The sequence below is a fragment of the Plecotus auritus genome, assembly GCF_963455305.1.
Source record: "Plecotus auritus genome assembly, chromosome: 8".
NCBI lineage: Eukaryota > Metazoa > Chordata > Mammalia > Chiroptera > Vespertilionidae > Plecotus > Plecotus auritus.
In genome coordinates, this window is record NC_137782.1 from 25,921,898 (window position 1) to 25,938,933 (window position 17,036).

Sequence of the window (17,036 nt, forward strand, 5' to 3'; positions counted from 1 at the left end):
GTAGTTTTGAAATTGTTGTGCAAGGCAGCAGTTTAGGTGTTTACCTATGCCGCCATCTTGGTTTCTCTCCTGTCCTTGGGTGTTGACAGTAAATGATACTAATTAAATTTTTGCTATTAGTCTTGCAGTAATTTTACATAAGCTTTGTTTATGGAGGCAAAATGCAAATTATTTACTTACCTTTTTGAGGCCTAATATATTGACTTTTTTTTTTTTTTTTTTTTAAATAAATCTTTATTCAGATTATTACAATTATTTCTCCTTTTTTCCCCCATAGTTCCCCTCCAGCCATTTCCCACCCCACCTTCTGCCCTTACCTACCCCCCACTGTCCTCATCCATAGGTGTATGATTTTTGTCCAGTCTCTTTATGAACCCCCCCATACCCCTTTCCCCCTGAGAATTATCAGTCCACTCCCTTTCTATGCCCCTGATTCTATTGTATTCACCAGATTATTCTGTTCCTCAGGTTTTTAATTCACTTGATTTTTAGGTTCACTTGTTGATAGATATGTATTTGTTGTTCATAATTTTTATATTTACTTTTTTCTTCTTCCTCTTCTTTAAGAATACCTTTCAGCATTTCATATAATACTGGTTTGGTGGTGATGAACTCCTTTAGCTTTTTCTTGTCTGTGAAACTCTTTATCTGCCCTTCAATTCTGAATGATAGCTTTGCTGGGTAGAGTAATCTTGGTTGTAGGTTCTTGCTATTCATCACATTGAAAATTTCTTGCCACTCCCGTCTGGCCTGCATAGTTTCCGTTGAAAAGTCAGCTGACAGTCGTATGGGTGCTCCCCTGTAGGTAACTAACTGTTTTTCTCTTGCTGCTTTTAATATTCTCTCTTTGTCTTTTGCTCTTGGCATTTTAATTATGATGTGTCTTGGTGTAGTCCTCTTTGGATTCCTTTTGTTTGGGGTTCTGTGGGCTTCCTGGACTTGGAAGTCTATTTCTTTCACCAGGTGGGGGAAGTTTTCGGTCATTATTTCTTCAAATAGGTTTTCAGTATTTTGCTCTCTCTCTTCTTCTGGCACCCCCATAATTCTGATGTTGGTACGCTTGAAGTTGTCCCAGAGTCTTCTTACATTATCTTCAACTTTTTGGATTTTTTTTTTTGCTTTTTGCTTTTTCGGTTGAGTGTTTTTTGCTTCTTTGTATTTCAATTCTTTGACTTGATTTTTGTGTTCCTCTTGTCTGTTTTTGGGTCTCTGTATAATATTTTTTATTTCAGTCAGTGTATGTTTAATTTCTAGTTGGTCCTTTTTCATCTCTTCGAGGGTCTCGTTATATTTATCGGCCTTTTCTAGGATATTCTTAAAAAGCCTTATAACCGTGGTTTTGAATTCTATATCCAGTCGTTTGTTTTCCTCCATTTCCTTCGTTTGTGATCTGATTCTTAGACGCCGCATTTTCACTGCTTCCCTGAGTTGGTAGATTTGTGTGCTAGGTTTCCAATTTGGCCCAGTGGGTCTGCCTCCCCAGTTAACCTGAGGTGGACACTCTTGGTGCACCCCTTTGTGGACTGTGTGTACAGCCTTGTTGTAATTAAGTCTTTATTGTTGTTGGTATCACTGGGAAGAATTGACCTCCAGGCCAGTTGGCTGTAAGGATCAGCTGTGTCTATGCTGGGAGAAGTCCGGTGCTGGAGACAGCCTTATAGGATTAGACTTGCCAAATTGCAATAGCCTCTGTGCTCAGCTTGGATGGGGTGGAGTCTCAGTCTTGGCTTCCCGTCAGCCTTGCCCTTGCTAGCACGTGTGTGCCTTCAGTCCTCTGCCTTCCCGGCTCCCGATTCTCCGCCCGAGAGTCCAGACTCCCCCCACAAGAGCGTGGGTCTCCGGGGGCTCGCCTGGAACTGGGGTTCACTGCAGTCAGAACTGGGGCTCACTTCAGTCAGAACTGGTGTTCAGTGCCGTCAGGAGCCTCTGACTCCCTTCTGCTAGGGAAAGCCTGTGGCAGCCTCCGCAGCCTTTGTGCACACTGGCGCGAGCGGACTTTCAGTCTTCCGCCTTCCCCGGCTCCCGAGTCTCCGCCCGAGAGTCCAGACTCCCCCCACAAGAGCGTGGGTCCCCGGGGGCTCGCCTGGAACTGGGGTTCACTGCAGTCAGAACTGGGGCTCACTTCAGTCAGAACTGGGGTTTTGTGCCGTCAGGAGCCTCTCACTCCCTTCAGCTAGGGAAAGCCTGTGGCAGCCTCCCGCAGCCTTTGTGCGCACTGGCGCGAGCGGACTTTCAGTCTTCCGCCTTCCCCGGCTCCCGAGTCTCCGCCCGAGAGTCCAGACTCCCCCCACAAGAGCGTGGGTCCCCGGGGGCTCGCCTGGAACTGGGGTTCACTGCAGTCAGAACTGGGGCTCACTTCAGTCAGAACTGGGGTTTTGTGCCGTCAGGAGCCTCTCACTCCCTTCCGCTAGGGAAAGCCTGTGGCAGCCTCCCGCAGCCTTTGTGCGCACTGGCGTGAGCGGACTTTCAGTCTTCCGCCTTCCCCGGCTCCCGAGTCTCCGCCCGAGAGTCCAGACTCCCCCCACAAGAGCGTGGGTCCCCAGGGGCTCGCCCGGAATAGGTGTTCAGTGCAGTCAGAACTGGGGTTCAATGCGGTCGGGGGCTCCCTTCCCCCTTCCGCCAGAGAAAGCCAGCCAGGCACTCCGCCGCCCTTCCTCTCTGCGCGCACAAAGACCCTTTGCCGTACCTCCAATTCTCTGTGAGCTTTTCTCCTTCCTTCTAGTTGTAGAATTTTCACTCAGTCAGCTTTCCTGCGGTTCTGGATGGTGTCCGTTCTGTCTTTTAGTTGTAGTTTTGAAATTGTTGTGCGAGGCAGCAGTTTAGGTGTTTACCTATGCCGCCATCTTGGTTTCTTCCTATATTGACTTTTAATTACAATTTTCTAGACATTTGAAGGAAATATCCTTTCATTTCCTCCCAGAGTAATTTCTAGGCCACATTTAGAGAGTTTCTCTTAAAAGTATTTTTCTTTTACACCAAGCACCCTACATGGTTATTCTTCAGATGCTGACCAATACTGTGATGCCTACATATTAAGTGACTCTCTTTGTATTTATGGTGACTACGAAGGATTAGATTTAATGCTTGAATAATAACCTTCAGTTTACCCTGTAAATATTAGCGGAAGAGATTTAAAAATTTTTATTTTTTTATTTTTTTATTTTTTTTTAAATATATTTTATTGATTTTATAGAGAGGAAAGGAGAGTGATAGAGAGTTTGAAAGATCGATGAGAGAGAAACATCGATCAGCTGCCTCCTGCACACTCCCTACTGGGGATGTGCCTGCAACCAAGGTACATGCCCTTGACCGGAATCGAACCTGGGACCCTTCAGTCCCCAGGCCGATGCTCTATCCACTGAGCCAAACCAGTTAGGGTGAGATTTAAAAATTTTTAAATTTCTCCTTTTTATTAAGCTTAAACTTTACTTTTAAACAGTATTCCTTTTTGCCAGTGCTCATTTGCATACACAGAGGGATCATGGGAGGTATCAGTAACTTTCAGAGGACTGACGGTATGCAAATTTTTTACCTTGGCCTTTGTTAAAGCCAGTTGCTTACAAAAACATTGGCTTTTCATATAACTGAGTTTATATGAGACCTAGGTTATATTTTAAAAAGCTAATTTATTAAGTAATTAAAGTAGGCATCTTTATTGAAAAAGCAAACTTAGACATTTGACCTATGAAGTATAAATGCACTCCTATCCCCCAAGCCTATTTAAAAAGGAGGCTGCCAGGGCTTTTTGTCTTAAAATTCTTTTTTTTTTTTTAATTTTGCTGCTGAATTATCTGATTCTGCTTAAGAAACATTCAGCAATCCTGCCTTGCCCCCCTTAGAGGTTGAAATCTTTATAACATTTAAAATATATGTATATAAATATAGTTATTAGCCGAAACCGGTTTGGCTCAGTGGATGGAGCGTCGGCTTGCGGACTGAAGGGTCCCGGGTTCGATTCCGGTCAAGGGCATGTACCTTGGTTGCGGGCACATCTCAGTGGGAGGTGTGCAGGAGGCAGCTGATCAATGTTTCTCTCTCATCGATGTTTCTAGCTCTCTATCCCTCTCCCTTCCTCTCTGTAAAATATCAATAAAATATATTAAAAAACAACAACAACAAAAAAAAACAAAGTTGCTAAATTCTCTAAAAAAAAAATAATAAATAAATATAGTTATTAATTTTTTTAAAATAAAACTTTCCACATGATTTCAAGTATATCAGATTGGCCTAATTTAGTTTAAAAATATTTTTTTAAAGAAGAGAGAATAAACTTTTGAATTACCCAGGGCCCTTGGAGTGTCCCAAAATTCTCTCTCAATTAAAGTCTTAAAATTTAACTTGGAAACATTATCAAATATATATATATGTGTGTGTGTGTGTGTTTGTGTGTGTGTGTGTGTGTGTGTGTGTGTGTATGTATGTATATATGACCTAAATATTATATTCTTTTTGTAATCATTCTAAAAGATATCAATTAAATTTAAACTGGTTTTTATATTAAAAATTTGGTTGAGACCATAGAATTAATCATTTTCCTTTAATTAGACCTAGGTTGAAATTTTACCACATGGACTATGATATATTTTGAATTACTAGTTTTTCTAGAGAAAATACAAGAATTATTTTCTCAAAAATAAATTTTTATACTTTATGCATTTTGTTACCTCAACTATATAATTTCTCCCAACTTAATTTGAACTTTAAACTCTTATAAGCCTTAAATTTTAGCTAGCAAGTTAAATACTTAGTATTTTTCAGATTAGTAATAACTTCACATTTTTAAAACTACAAGACATATTTAATTAATAGATTCAATTCTATCCTCTAGATTTTTCATGAGGCAAATTCAGATTAATATTTCAGTATTTTGTCATTTCAAAATACCTAGATATTTAATAAATTTTATTATTTAATTCAGCAAACTTTAAAATTTTAGGTTGCCAAGGGCCTTGGAAGCAAGCCTGGTCTATTTAGATGTAAAATAGCCACATTCTTCCTTAGAAGTTGCTGCCGCAGGATATGCCACCTCCTTCAACAAGGAGTGAAACTAGTTTTCCCCTGGGCTACTTTATAATTAATATATTATTTATCTATGTTTCAACAATTTTGAGATTTTTTTTTTTTTTTTAGAAAGTTAATTTTCTTCGTCTTTTTTTTTTTTTAATATATTTTATTGATTTTTTACAGAGAGGAAGGAAGAGGGATAGATAGTCAGAAACATCGATGAGAGAGAAACATCGATCAGCTGCCTCTTGCACACCCCCTACTGGGGATGTGCCCGCAACCAAGTTACATGCCCTTGACCGAAATCGAACCCGGGACCTCCCAGCCCGCAGGCCGACGCTCTGTCCACTGAGCCAAACCGGTTTTGGCCAATTTTGAGATTTTAAAGCCAATTATTATTATCCCAGGCATTTACTTTGGAACAGAGATAATTTACTGACTTTCTGGTGGCCTTAATGTTAACTTTGAAATGTGGTCCATTATTATTTAAAAACTATCCTTTATTATGGAAATACCAATCTTATTGCTTAGAACCTGCTTGTATCTTTTTCTTGGGCTATCTTCACCATCTTTTTGAGGAAAAAACAGTGTTGGGCTTTATTCTGTAGCATCCATAAAGAGATTAAACTTCGCTCAAAACCTTGTTCAACAGCGGACGGACGGAGCGCTCTTTTTGTTTTAAGCTAGCTTTCTCTCCTTACGAGTACAGAAATCCCAGACACATTCCTAAATTTTGCAAAATTTTTAAATGATGGACCTGGAAAAAACATGGAGGAAATGAGATTTTTCTAATAGTACTCTCGGGAGTGGGCATCCATTTTACAGGATCATCACCTGTCTCTCCACCCCCACATCCTGCTTGCTTTGGGAAATTTAGCAAATTTAGTGTCTGGATTTCTCACCTTGTTTAAGAGTAATTTCTCCACCTCAAAGTTATATAAATATTTTCCTGAATGTTTTTCTAATACTTTTATGATTTTAATTTAATTCTGAACCTTTAATGCCTTTGGAATTTATGTTTATACATAGTGAGAGGTAGTAGTTAAGCTTTGTTCTAGATATGCTAATATCATTTATTAAATAAACCATCTTTTCTATTTTGCATTGAAATCCCACCCTTTATTGTGATTATTTCTGGAATTGCTATTCTGGTTCACAGACTTTTTTACCTGTTCTTATATTAATACCATGTCTTTTTATTATAATGTTTTTATAGTAAATTTTTATTTTCTCATAAAAAAATCCCCTAAATATTTATTTTTATAATTTTATTTCCTACTTCTTGGCTAATTTTTCTTGGATATTTATTATTCCCATATAAACTTCAAAGTAATTTTATCCATTCCTGCCCCGTTAATTCCACACACACACAAAAAAAAAAAAACCCACCCATTAATATTGTTATTGAAATTTAATTAAAATTATGTCATAATTTTGGAAGGACTGACATTTTTTAATAATTAGTCTTTTCTACCCAGAAGCATGCTAGCTAGTTTGGAATATATTCATCCTATTTGTATATTTTGTTATTTTACCTTTAAAATTTCAATAGGCATCATGAATATTTTGTCTAAAGTAAAACATTATTTTTGTGTTTGTCGTGTATAATCAAGAACCTTAAAAAGTTTTAATTCTGCTCTCCCATCTTCAATGTTATTCCTGTAAAATATGTAATACTGTCAAATATTGTTGAATTTGTTTTTATCTCATTAGCTGCATTTTACTTAATCAGTACTTCTTTAAATTTACCAATACAATTACTAATTTCTTTACTCACTATTGATTCTAAAATCTCACTTATTTTGTGTTCAGTTTCTTTCTGTTGGAGAATGTTCTTGAGTCTCTGAATGGTAAACTTGCTCAGTCTTTGTCTAGAAATGTCTTTTGCCCTAACTCTTGCTATTTTTAAATTGTAGATAGCCACATGTATAATAATCATGAAAGTTGTACATGCCTCTTTAAAAGTTTTCAGTCAAAACAGAAATTGTTAATGTAAAAAATGAACGTCTTTCATTCCTTTTTCCCCAGTTTCTGAGTCTCAGAGAAACTACCGTTTATAGTTTGCTGTTCGTTTTTTTCTATGTAGATACAAAAAAAAAAGGGTATATACACTTTTCTAAAGCAGCATAATCATGTTCATACTTTAAAAGAGCGATAACATATCCCATCTTATACTACTTTTTTTAAAAAAATATATTTTATTGATATTTTACAGAGAGGAAGGGAGAGGGATAGAGAGCTAGAAACATCGATGAGAGAGAAACATCGATCAGCTGCCTCCTGCACACCCCCACTGGGGATGTGCCCGCAACCAAGGCACATGCCCTTGACCGGAATCGAACCTGGGACCCTTCAGTGCGCAGGCCGATGCTCTATCCACTGAGCCAAACCAGTTTCGGCTCTTATACTACTTTTTAACAATACAGCATGTACATCTTTCCGTGTCAGTACAACAAAATCTCCCTCACTCTTTGTAATGGCTTTATAGTTTCTCATTGTATTGATATGCCATAATTTAACTCCTTTCTTACTAATATTTAAGTTGTTTCCTCTTTTTTTGCTTTTCCACATTATGTTTTACTGCACATATTTTTATTCATGTGACCCTATCTATAGTATAAATTCCCAGGTGTTTGACCCAAAGGATGTGCACATTTAACATGTTGTTAGATATTGTTCACTTGTCTTCCCAAAAGATTCTTTCAGTGTACAACCCTGGAGTATGACGGGCTCTAATTATTATTATTTTCTTCTGGTTCCTTAGAATTTCCATACTGATTTGTCAACAGTGGAAAATCTGAAGAGATGCGAGCAGGAAGAAGAAACTAAACCAGGTGGGTAGTCACATTGTTCACACCACTCTGCTGTGGCATCACGAGTGTTTGCCTAAAAACCTTTATTTCTGTTTGAAGAAAGACAAGATGGAGGCTCCAAATGAAATTAGACAGGAATTTTGGCCCCATGAAGAAAAGGCAGGATGACCCTTTTCAAAAGTTACATGACATCACACTGCAATTTCACAGTCATGATTCCATTTACAGACAGTTTCTTTATAGCATCAGGAAGAGAAATCGCCTCTGATGGCTTAAAAGAGGATGGTTTCTTTAGCCATCTGCTTAAGCAGGTGGAATCATACACAGGAGTTTTTACAAATATGGGTGTGATGTCAGCTTTCCCATCTACCAGTTGTTTGCTATAAAGCTATTTTCACAAAGACAAGGGCACACTGTGGTGATTTTAATGCTGTGATAGAGGAGCAAAAGCAAAACCCAGCCCGAAGAAACGAGCACAGCCCACGACTGCTGAGGAGAGATGGCTCAAGTGCCCTCTGGTTGGAAGAAAAACGCAACGCACAGAACATGGGTGGCCTGGAGGTATGGCCACCTTGGGTCAGTGTTTATGTTTTTAGGGCGTCTAAACATTTCTGGCATAAGTTAACAGTTTTTACCAGCTTGTGACCCATGCTTCATCCACCTCCCCTTCACCCCTACTTGCCCACCCCCTTTCAGTGCCATCTCCTTGCAGTTAGGGTAGAATCTCCAGCTTTTGTTTCTCTCTTCCAGTCCTAGTAGTCCCGGGAGTTTGGGGGATTTCCAGCTCCTTTGAATTCCCCCTCATGGCCTAGCCGTCCTCCCACACCTCTCCCAAGAGTCCCCTTCTCCAGTGGGCAGCTGCCCTGGGGCTGGAACTCCCCAGCTAGTTATCAGCAGGGCTTCTGGGCCTTGCCCTACAGTAGCTTCCCAAACCACCAGGCTTTGCGTCCTGTTCTGACTCAGTGCCCCTGGGAATCCCCTGGATGCAGATGTTTGTAGTAATTAGGATGTGGCAGTCTGTTCCCAGGACTGTTTATCTGGCCAGGGCCACTTTAGGAGGGCAAGCCTGCAAAGGGCCTTCTGTTTCAGCTGCTGTGGGAACGTCAGAGGCTAGAGCCACCGAACCTTGAGAGTGCTTGGGTTGTATGAAGTCTAGAGCTGGGATTTTTTAACCAGAGCTCTATGGTTGGCTTCTGGGACTTCGGAGCCCCCTGTAACTGTGGGTACAGCTTTGTATGTACCCATGCGATTCTCAGGTGTGTGTGTCTGTGACCTCTGAATTTTAAGGACCATTGGTCTAGAGAGAGCATAAGGTGTTGTGGGCCACTGTGTACCCTTGGGCACCAGCCTGTCAGATACCAGGGTCATGTGAGACCTAACCAGGCCTTTAGGTTTTTCTCTTTAGGGTGAACTGGGACAAATTACCTAGTATTACTAAAACTCAGAGCCATCCCATGGTGTTCCAAAGTCCAGTCATGAAATTGTACCCCCAGCCCCTGTTACATTTCACCGAACACGCCGAGTATACTCAACATATTATGTGGATTTTCAGGTTTGGGGTCCATAGCTCACAAGGCAGCTATACTGACAACATCAGGAACAGTATTGGTAGCTAAAATTCAATCTGGGTTACCATTTCCAAGGACAGAATTAAATGCTTTATACACATTATCTTATGTAATCCTCGCAGCCCTCCATTGAGATTGGTTCTGTTATTTTACATAGGGAGAAACTGAGGCACAGAGAGATCTAGTAATTTTGCAGAGATCACACAGCCAATAAGTGATCACACTGACCTCAGTAAGTGATACATCACCAGAGCACATGAGCTTAACCACCAAGCTTAAACTAAAACTAAAAGGCATTGTTAGAAGAAAATAAATAAGCAGAAAAAACATGGGGCTGTTTAATGTAGGACAAACAGCCCTGTATATTATAATACTGAAAGCATTGCTGTGTTATACCAGATTTTAAAAACTATGCACACAGCAGTGATCTTAAATCATTAAGAAAAGGTTAGGGGGAGGTAAAAGAGGGTCAAAGGGAGGATAAATGGTGATAGAAGGAGACTTGACTTTGGGTGGTGAATGCACGATGCAATATACAGATGATGTATTATAGAGTTGTACACTTGAAACCTGTATAATTTCATTAACCAATGTCACCCCAATTAATTCAATAGAAAAAAGAAAATGTTAGCAAGTAGTACATTAATGCATTAGTGCAATACAGGAGAAGAATTTCTATCCATTATAATTCAAATGAGTTTTTATAGCTTTATTATGATATAATTCACATACCATGCAATTCACCCATTTAAAGTGTACAGTTCAGTGACCTTCAATATATTCACAAAGTTCTGCATCCATTACCGTAATCAATGTAAGAATACTTTCATTACCCCAAAGAGCAACCCTGCACCCTTTACTCATTCCCCTCCCAACCCCCAATTCTTCCCAGTCCTACTCAACCACTAATCTACTTTCTCCATATAACACTTTGATTATTAAAAGAGTAACAGTGTGGGAATCTTGGTGATCTGGAGTTAGTTATTCCCTAAAGATTAATTACACAAATGAAATTTGACTCAATGTCTTATAAATGGTTTTATTAGCTAAGAAGCTACAAGCTCGAATTTGGGGTTGATGTAAGCAAGAGACAAGTTTTTTTCTGAGTAATTCCACTTCTCAGCCTCACCTGTCAAATAGGCTTTCTCAGTGCCTGTCTGTAAAAGGACGATGGTTTTGTGGGCACACTTTTCTCCACTGGCCTCTGAACCAGTGGTGGTTCAGCACAGGATCTTTTTTGTTATCGGAATCGCAGGCTTGGTTTCTCTCTGCCTTGCTGTAGTTGTCGATGTGAAGGGCACTCATGTAGATGCCTGTCACTCTGAAATTCAGGAGGCAGCACACACAGAATCCTGTCAGCACACTGTCTTGAGCTGTGTTTCATGTTGGCAGATTCTGTGTATATCTCTCTTGACTCCATTCATTCATTCATTCTTTTGGGAAGCATTTAATTAGGTCTGTGCAGCAAGCACTGTGGTAGGAGCTGAGTAAATCACTCTCAAAGTCTGTCTTCCCCATTATTATAGTACTAGAAGCCTGGTGCACAAAATTGGTACACAGGTGCGGTCCCTAGGCTTGGCCAGTGATAAAAGTGCGAGCATCTGGCGTGGAAGGGCAGGTCCCTGCTGACCTTTGGGCCCTGGGCAGCACCTGGGCCCCCGGGTCTCCAAACACCCCTCTGCCTGAGTCACAGTGCCCAATTCCCCATGCGGAGATGCGGTGAGTGCAGCTGGACGCCGTGGGCTGGGGCACAGTGTTGGCCTCTGGGCCGCCCTGTGGCGTCGCACGGAAGCCCTGCGGGCCCTGTGGGCAGCGGCTCCCTCCAGCCGGCCTTGCACACTGGCTCCTACGTGAACCCATGGGGAGCCCCAGCTGCGGCCTGGCTCACCTGAAGACACCGTGTGGGTGTGGGGTGGGCTTCTCGCAGGCACCCGGCACCTGAGCGCAGGGGGCTTCCCCGGCACATGAGCCCTGGCATCCCAGGGGAGGGTAGCGGGGGAGTGAAAGTGAGTTTGGTGACACCCAGCATTCTCACCACACCTCCATCCCTGTCACCCCCGCCCCCAGGTAGCAGGCCCCAGGTAGCCGGCGAGAGGTCACAGCATGTCGCTGATGCCCGCCATGTTCTCCGCCACCCCCTGGTGGTCAGCACACGTCATAGCAAGCGGTCAAATTCCCGGTCTCCAGTTGAATGACCCCCCAAGGGGACAATTTACATATTAGGCTTTTATTACATAGGATGTGACCTTCTTTGACCCAGGTGGGGATGGCCATTTGAGCTGAGAAAAGCCAGAGAGGCAGGGAGTTTGATAACAGTTCTCTGATGGGGATGAGACAGATGCTGTATCATCCACATCAGGGCAGAGCCATCACCAGAATGTACCGTCCTAAAGAATGTGCACTGAACCAGAAATGAGGAAACGCAGATTCAAGTCCTGATTCAGTCAGTAGGAGAACCTTGGATGACTCATGCTACTTCTCTGAGCCATGGGCTCTCTATTGGGAGGGTTCAATAATGCAGTGCTTCTAAAAATACCGTCAGTGTCATTGCTGGAAAGAGTCGTACTTGTAAGGACTGAATGAATGAATGAATGAAGTAATGAAGGAATATGCTGTAAATCTCAGTGCTAGAGTAAATTCTAGGTCAGATGACTAGTTGGAGACAGATATGAATGAAAACAAAGGAGAAAGCTCCCTTTCTTCTCCCAGTCAGTCCCCTCCTGCCACTTTAGCCCCTTTAAGCTCACCTTTTTCTAGGGGTCCCACATCCTCTGCTTCCCTGCGCCAAAGAGGTGCCACCCTTGGGGCCTTGAACCTAGGAGCCAGCCAGTCTTGGATGTGAATCCAGGGCCCAGTATGTCCTATTATGTGTAAAAGGGATTTAATTACGCTGTGCAACTTGAAGCATAACTAAGATGATATGAAGAAAGCACTTGTTACCATGTCTGAAGTATAGTCTGTACAACCCCTAAATGGCAGCCATTTTGATTTTGTTAATTATCACTATTATTTTTTTTGTCAGGAGCCAGGACTCAGATGGCTATTTTAATCACTGGCTTGAGAGGGTGGATGTTCTTAAGTTCTTATTTTGTCTGTTTGTTTATTTGTTCATCAATTCGTTCACATGAGTTTATTTATTTGCATCTTCTGTGTGTCAGGAACTGTGCTGGGGATACAGGGACAAACAAGGAGAGCCAGGGTACCTACTCTTCTTGGAACCAGTCGGGCCTGACCAGTATGAACAAATGCCTCAGTGCCTGTGTCATGCCTGGCTCATGGGAGACTTCAGTATACATTTGCTGACTTTTGAGTGAATTACAAGTGCAGTGATTATTAGGAAGGAGAAGTCAAAGTGCTGCAAGTGGCAAAACAAGGAGGTCTTATCCCTTCTGCTGAGTCAGAGAAGAAGGGGTTCAGGCTGAGGGATCTCTGCCCTGGGCCATAGGAGTTACACAGGATACTTGGGCTGGGGGCTGGCAGCCCCATGAGGACTCAGTGCCTGGAGGTGACGGGTGGAGGGCTGGAATACCGAACCCAGGGGTTGGGAATCTTGTATACAGTGTGTTAATGTGGGCTCCCTAACTACACCAGGAACTTCCCCTCAAGAGCAAAGGGGTGCTTAATGGTTTTCATAACATGGCATCTGGTTCCAAGCCCGGTACACACTGAGTGATCAGTTAAATTTTGTTGCCTGAATGAATGGGGGAGTTCATTAGCATTGTAGAGATATAAGATCTTCCATTCTCCACAGTGGGTGAGGGGCATGCTTCCTGTGGCGCTGTGGAGGAACGAGAGGGCCCCCAGACCTGGACGTACCACTAGCGATCACTCTGTCCTCCATTCCTGTGGAGCACGTCACCTTCTGTGCCTACTGGTCTAAAACAACTGCCGTCGTTTATTATCTCTCGTGGTTTCTGTGGGCAGGCATTGGGCAATAGCTTCGCTAGACAGTTCTGCCTGGGATCTCATGCAGTCGCAGTTAGACAGGGGCTGGTGCTGGAGCAGCCAGGGGCCAGCTCAGCTGGGGGCTGCTAGCCCCGACTCTCTCTCTCTTTCTCAGGACTCTCAATGTGGTCCGTTCATGGGGTTGGTTTGGGCTTCTTCACAGCATAGCAGCCTCCGATTTCCTAGATGCAGCTCAAAGCTCCAAAGAGAAGTATCCCAAGAGAGAGCCAGATGGAAGCTGTGTCACCATTTCTAACCTCATCTTGGAAGTCACACGACGTCACTTCTGTTGCATTCTCTTAGAAGCAAGTCACCAAGGCCAGCTCATTCAGAGTCACCTCTTGATAGGAGGAGTGTCAGAGAATTTGAGACATGTTTCAGAGCAACCATAGGGGTGCCCATTTACCCCTGCATTCCACGCTCAGGCCCCCGAGGCCTGAGGGAAGAGCCTCGGCATATGGGCCAGCCTGGCACGAGCAGAGCTGGGGTCAGGCCAGTCCCGGACTCTGGCTGGCCTGCTTGGAAATGACCTCACTTTCCCTTCCTGCCCTCCCTCCACACTGCCATGGGAACTGCCAGTGACTGGGAACCAAGTTTGATAGTACGTAAACAGCGGGAGACCAGGGAGACCCAGCACTGTCTCCAAGCAGTAATTCTCCTGGACCATTCTGCCTCTTTCCAGAGAAGCACAGACTTTCAGGGATTGAAGAGTTTGTATCACTGTCCCAACCCCCAGGCCTGCCCAGGGTGAAATGTAGCTGCCGGGATGGTAAGAGTTGTACAGTTTGTACCTGAAACGAATTTTACCATTGCTGTGAAGTTAGATAACAGAAATTAGAATGGTGGCAGAATTCAGAGAATCATCAACCCAACGTCACTAAAAAGGTTCTGAAGATTTTTACCTCTGGCTGAAAATTCTGAACAGAATTTTGCTTAAGCAAGGGTAAAATGCACCTGGGTGTATGTTTCCGTCCGCATTATCGAATGTTTTCTTGGGATTTTCATTGCTTTCTTGCTTTTCCTTCAGAAATACCTTATTATGAGGTTGGGGATAGAGGAGAACGAAGGGGAGGAAAGGGTCTTTTTAAAAGACCCTCACTATGTAGCAAGTATGATTAATTCATCTCCATGCCTCCAAGCCTAATAGTACAGGCTCGACCCTGTCCAACTCAGTGGGCAAGCTACTTAACATCACCTTCTTCTTCGGTAGAACACGAATATTGCTTCCTCTTCTTAGAGTCGCTGCAAAATTAAATGAGATAATGCCTCCAAGATGCTTAGCACAGTCTGGCGTGCAGTAAGGGCTCCATACACGCTGGCTCTGGTTAATCCCAGCCACCTTTCAGGGCAGTCGTAACACCCCCATTTTATAGAAGAGGAGCATGCAGTCAGGTGTCACTCAGCTGTGGGGTCAGAAACTGAGGTAACCCCACAGTCTTTGCTGTGGCCACTGCACCAGACGCCAGCCAGGCCTCCACATGCAGTAGTGGTGGGCAGAGGGATTCGGCAGCCTTCACTCCCTGCAGGGCCCCATGTCAGGGCCTAGAGCAGGAAAGTTTGGAACATCGAGGCCCGAAATCCACTTAGGAGGCTCTGGAAAGAGCAGAGTGACAGAGAATGTTCCAGGCAGAGAGAACAGTCTCATGGGGAACCTGAGGTCAAAAAGAGTCAGCTGGTTTGAGGAATTAAACGGGGGCCAGTGTGGTCAGAGCAAAATGGGCCAGAAGAGAGTGGAAATGAGACAGAAGGTCACAGAGGAAGGCAGGGCAGATCCACGCAGTTTCAGGGGCTGGTGTAGAGTTTGGGTTTTGCCAGATGTGGCATGAAAGAAGATCAAAGGTTGAATGAAGCAGAGGAATCACATGACTGGTGCCTGATCTGAGGACATCACCCTGGCTGCCTATGGAGAGAGTAGACCTTGGGTGAAGACCGAGGGGGAAAACAGGGACTCGACGAGGGTGCTGGTGGGAGTTAGTGGAGACCAGGAGGTGCACATGGAGCTCAGAGGTGGGCAAACTCAGGCTCTGTTTGGGAAGTGGAAGAGACAGGACCCGGTGACGGGCTGTACACAAGTGGAGGAGGAGGAATCCAGGTTTGCAGTGTGAGCAGTGTGGACAGATGTGCCCTCACAGAGCTGGGGAAGCTGGACGGAGCAAGCTGTGACTTGCCATGTGAGGTTTAAGATGCTGGTGAGATAGCGGAGGACATAGGCAGTTAGATTCAGGAATCTTGAGCTCTTAAAACAGGCTGGGGCTATTTGGGGATGTCAACCCACGCTATTTAGGGAAAAGTTAAGAACCCCAGGGAGTAAGTAAACAGAGAAGAGGACCCAGGCCTGGTCCCAGGGCCTCTAACACAAAGGTCCCTAATGGAGGAGGCACTTGTGTGGAGGCCCAGAGGATGTGGTGTCTGGAAGCCCCTGGAGGACAGAGTGGGGGACCTTCTAGCACCCTGCCCTCCCCTCACCGAGAGGACTCCCACAACCTGTCTCTCCACTGCCTGTCCTGGGGCTGTTGGGCTGGCCCTCCAGAGGTCAAGGCCCTGACTTCCTGCCTCCAAAGGAAACCTCACCAAGGGGCTGCGCTCTGAGTGGGCAGTAGGCACTGCCCTGGCAGGACCGCTCCTCTCTGGTGACTCCAGCTGCACGCGGCGAGAACCAGCCGCCCTGCCCTTTGCCAGGTTCTCGGAATGTGCTTGGTTTGGGGCCCTTTTCTGCTCGCCTCAGCGCCCCTCTGGTTCTGGCTGCCCTTCACAGAGAGAGGCCGCTTCCCTTTGAATTTGAGGAATGCCAGCTCCGTGGGCCCTGGTGTTTCCATCAGCTTGGCACAGTCCTTCCCTCAGAGAAACTCTTGAGAGCATTTGCCCCACCCCCAGGCGGCCTCTCCCACGGGACCAAGTCCCACTCTGCGCTCTTCGTCCTCCATGAAACGTCTGCTTTCTCTTCGTATGGTCTCTGCAAATATTTAATTTTTAAAAAGAAAAAGAAAACAGGAAATGACCTTTCTGGTATATTTGGAAAACAATTTGGAGCTGTAATGGAATCTGCTGTGCACTGAGGACTCAGCTGCAGACTTGGAACAGACTGTGTAGCTTTTGGCAGAGTCTGGAGCCTCTTCAGTTTACAAAGCTGGGGAGAATGAAAAAGCAAGGGAGAAGGTGGCTTCCTTTGGGGAAACCGTCACCAGAGCAAGCACCTGTAGGAGCCACAGCCTCTGACCCTGGGCCACAAGGGAGAGTCTGGGGACCTGAGTAGAAGACTCCTCTCTTTTGACGGGGCATTCAGGGTCAGTCAAGTGCCTCACAAGCTTCCAGACCCCAGGAAGGCACCAACACCTACTGAGGGCGAGGAAGAGGAAAGGGGAAGCACTCTTAGCACCCGTTAGGGCTCGAGCTAAGATAGATCTTGGATCACCACAGGCCAGATGGTCTGTTAGCTCTGCCTGGATCACCCTCCCTCCAACTGTATTGTAGATTTCAGCCCAGGGTCACCCCCCCAAGGAGGCCTCCCCTGACCATATGATCTTTAACTGAACCTTCCACACACACAGAACCCTGCTCTCTTCTTCCTGGCACTTTCCACAATCTGTGGTGATAGAGTCATTTCCCTGGTCACTGCCTTTTTCTCTTTTCAAATTATAAGTGTCTCTTTAGGCTTCAGTGTATGCTCCATACCTGGCAAAGTGCCTGCAGGGCATACAGAAGGTGC

General features: G+C 44.2%; 1 protein-coding gene across 5 annotated transcripts in view; it reads left to right on the forward strand.

Moving 5' to 3' along the window:
- Positions 1-17,036, forward strand: part of PKIG (cAMP-dependent protein kinase inhibitor gamma) — an 83,970-nt gene that overhangs the window by 59,110 nt on the left and 7,824 nt on the right. For all 5 annotated transcript variants that reach the window (XM_080685771.1, XM_080685767.1, XM_080685769.1 and 2 more), the window contains exon 2: positions 7,769-7,838. The gene's annotated coding sequence lies outside the window, so the exon portion shown is untranslated. The remainder of the gene's footprint in view (positions 1-7,768; positions 7,839-17,036) is intronic.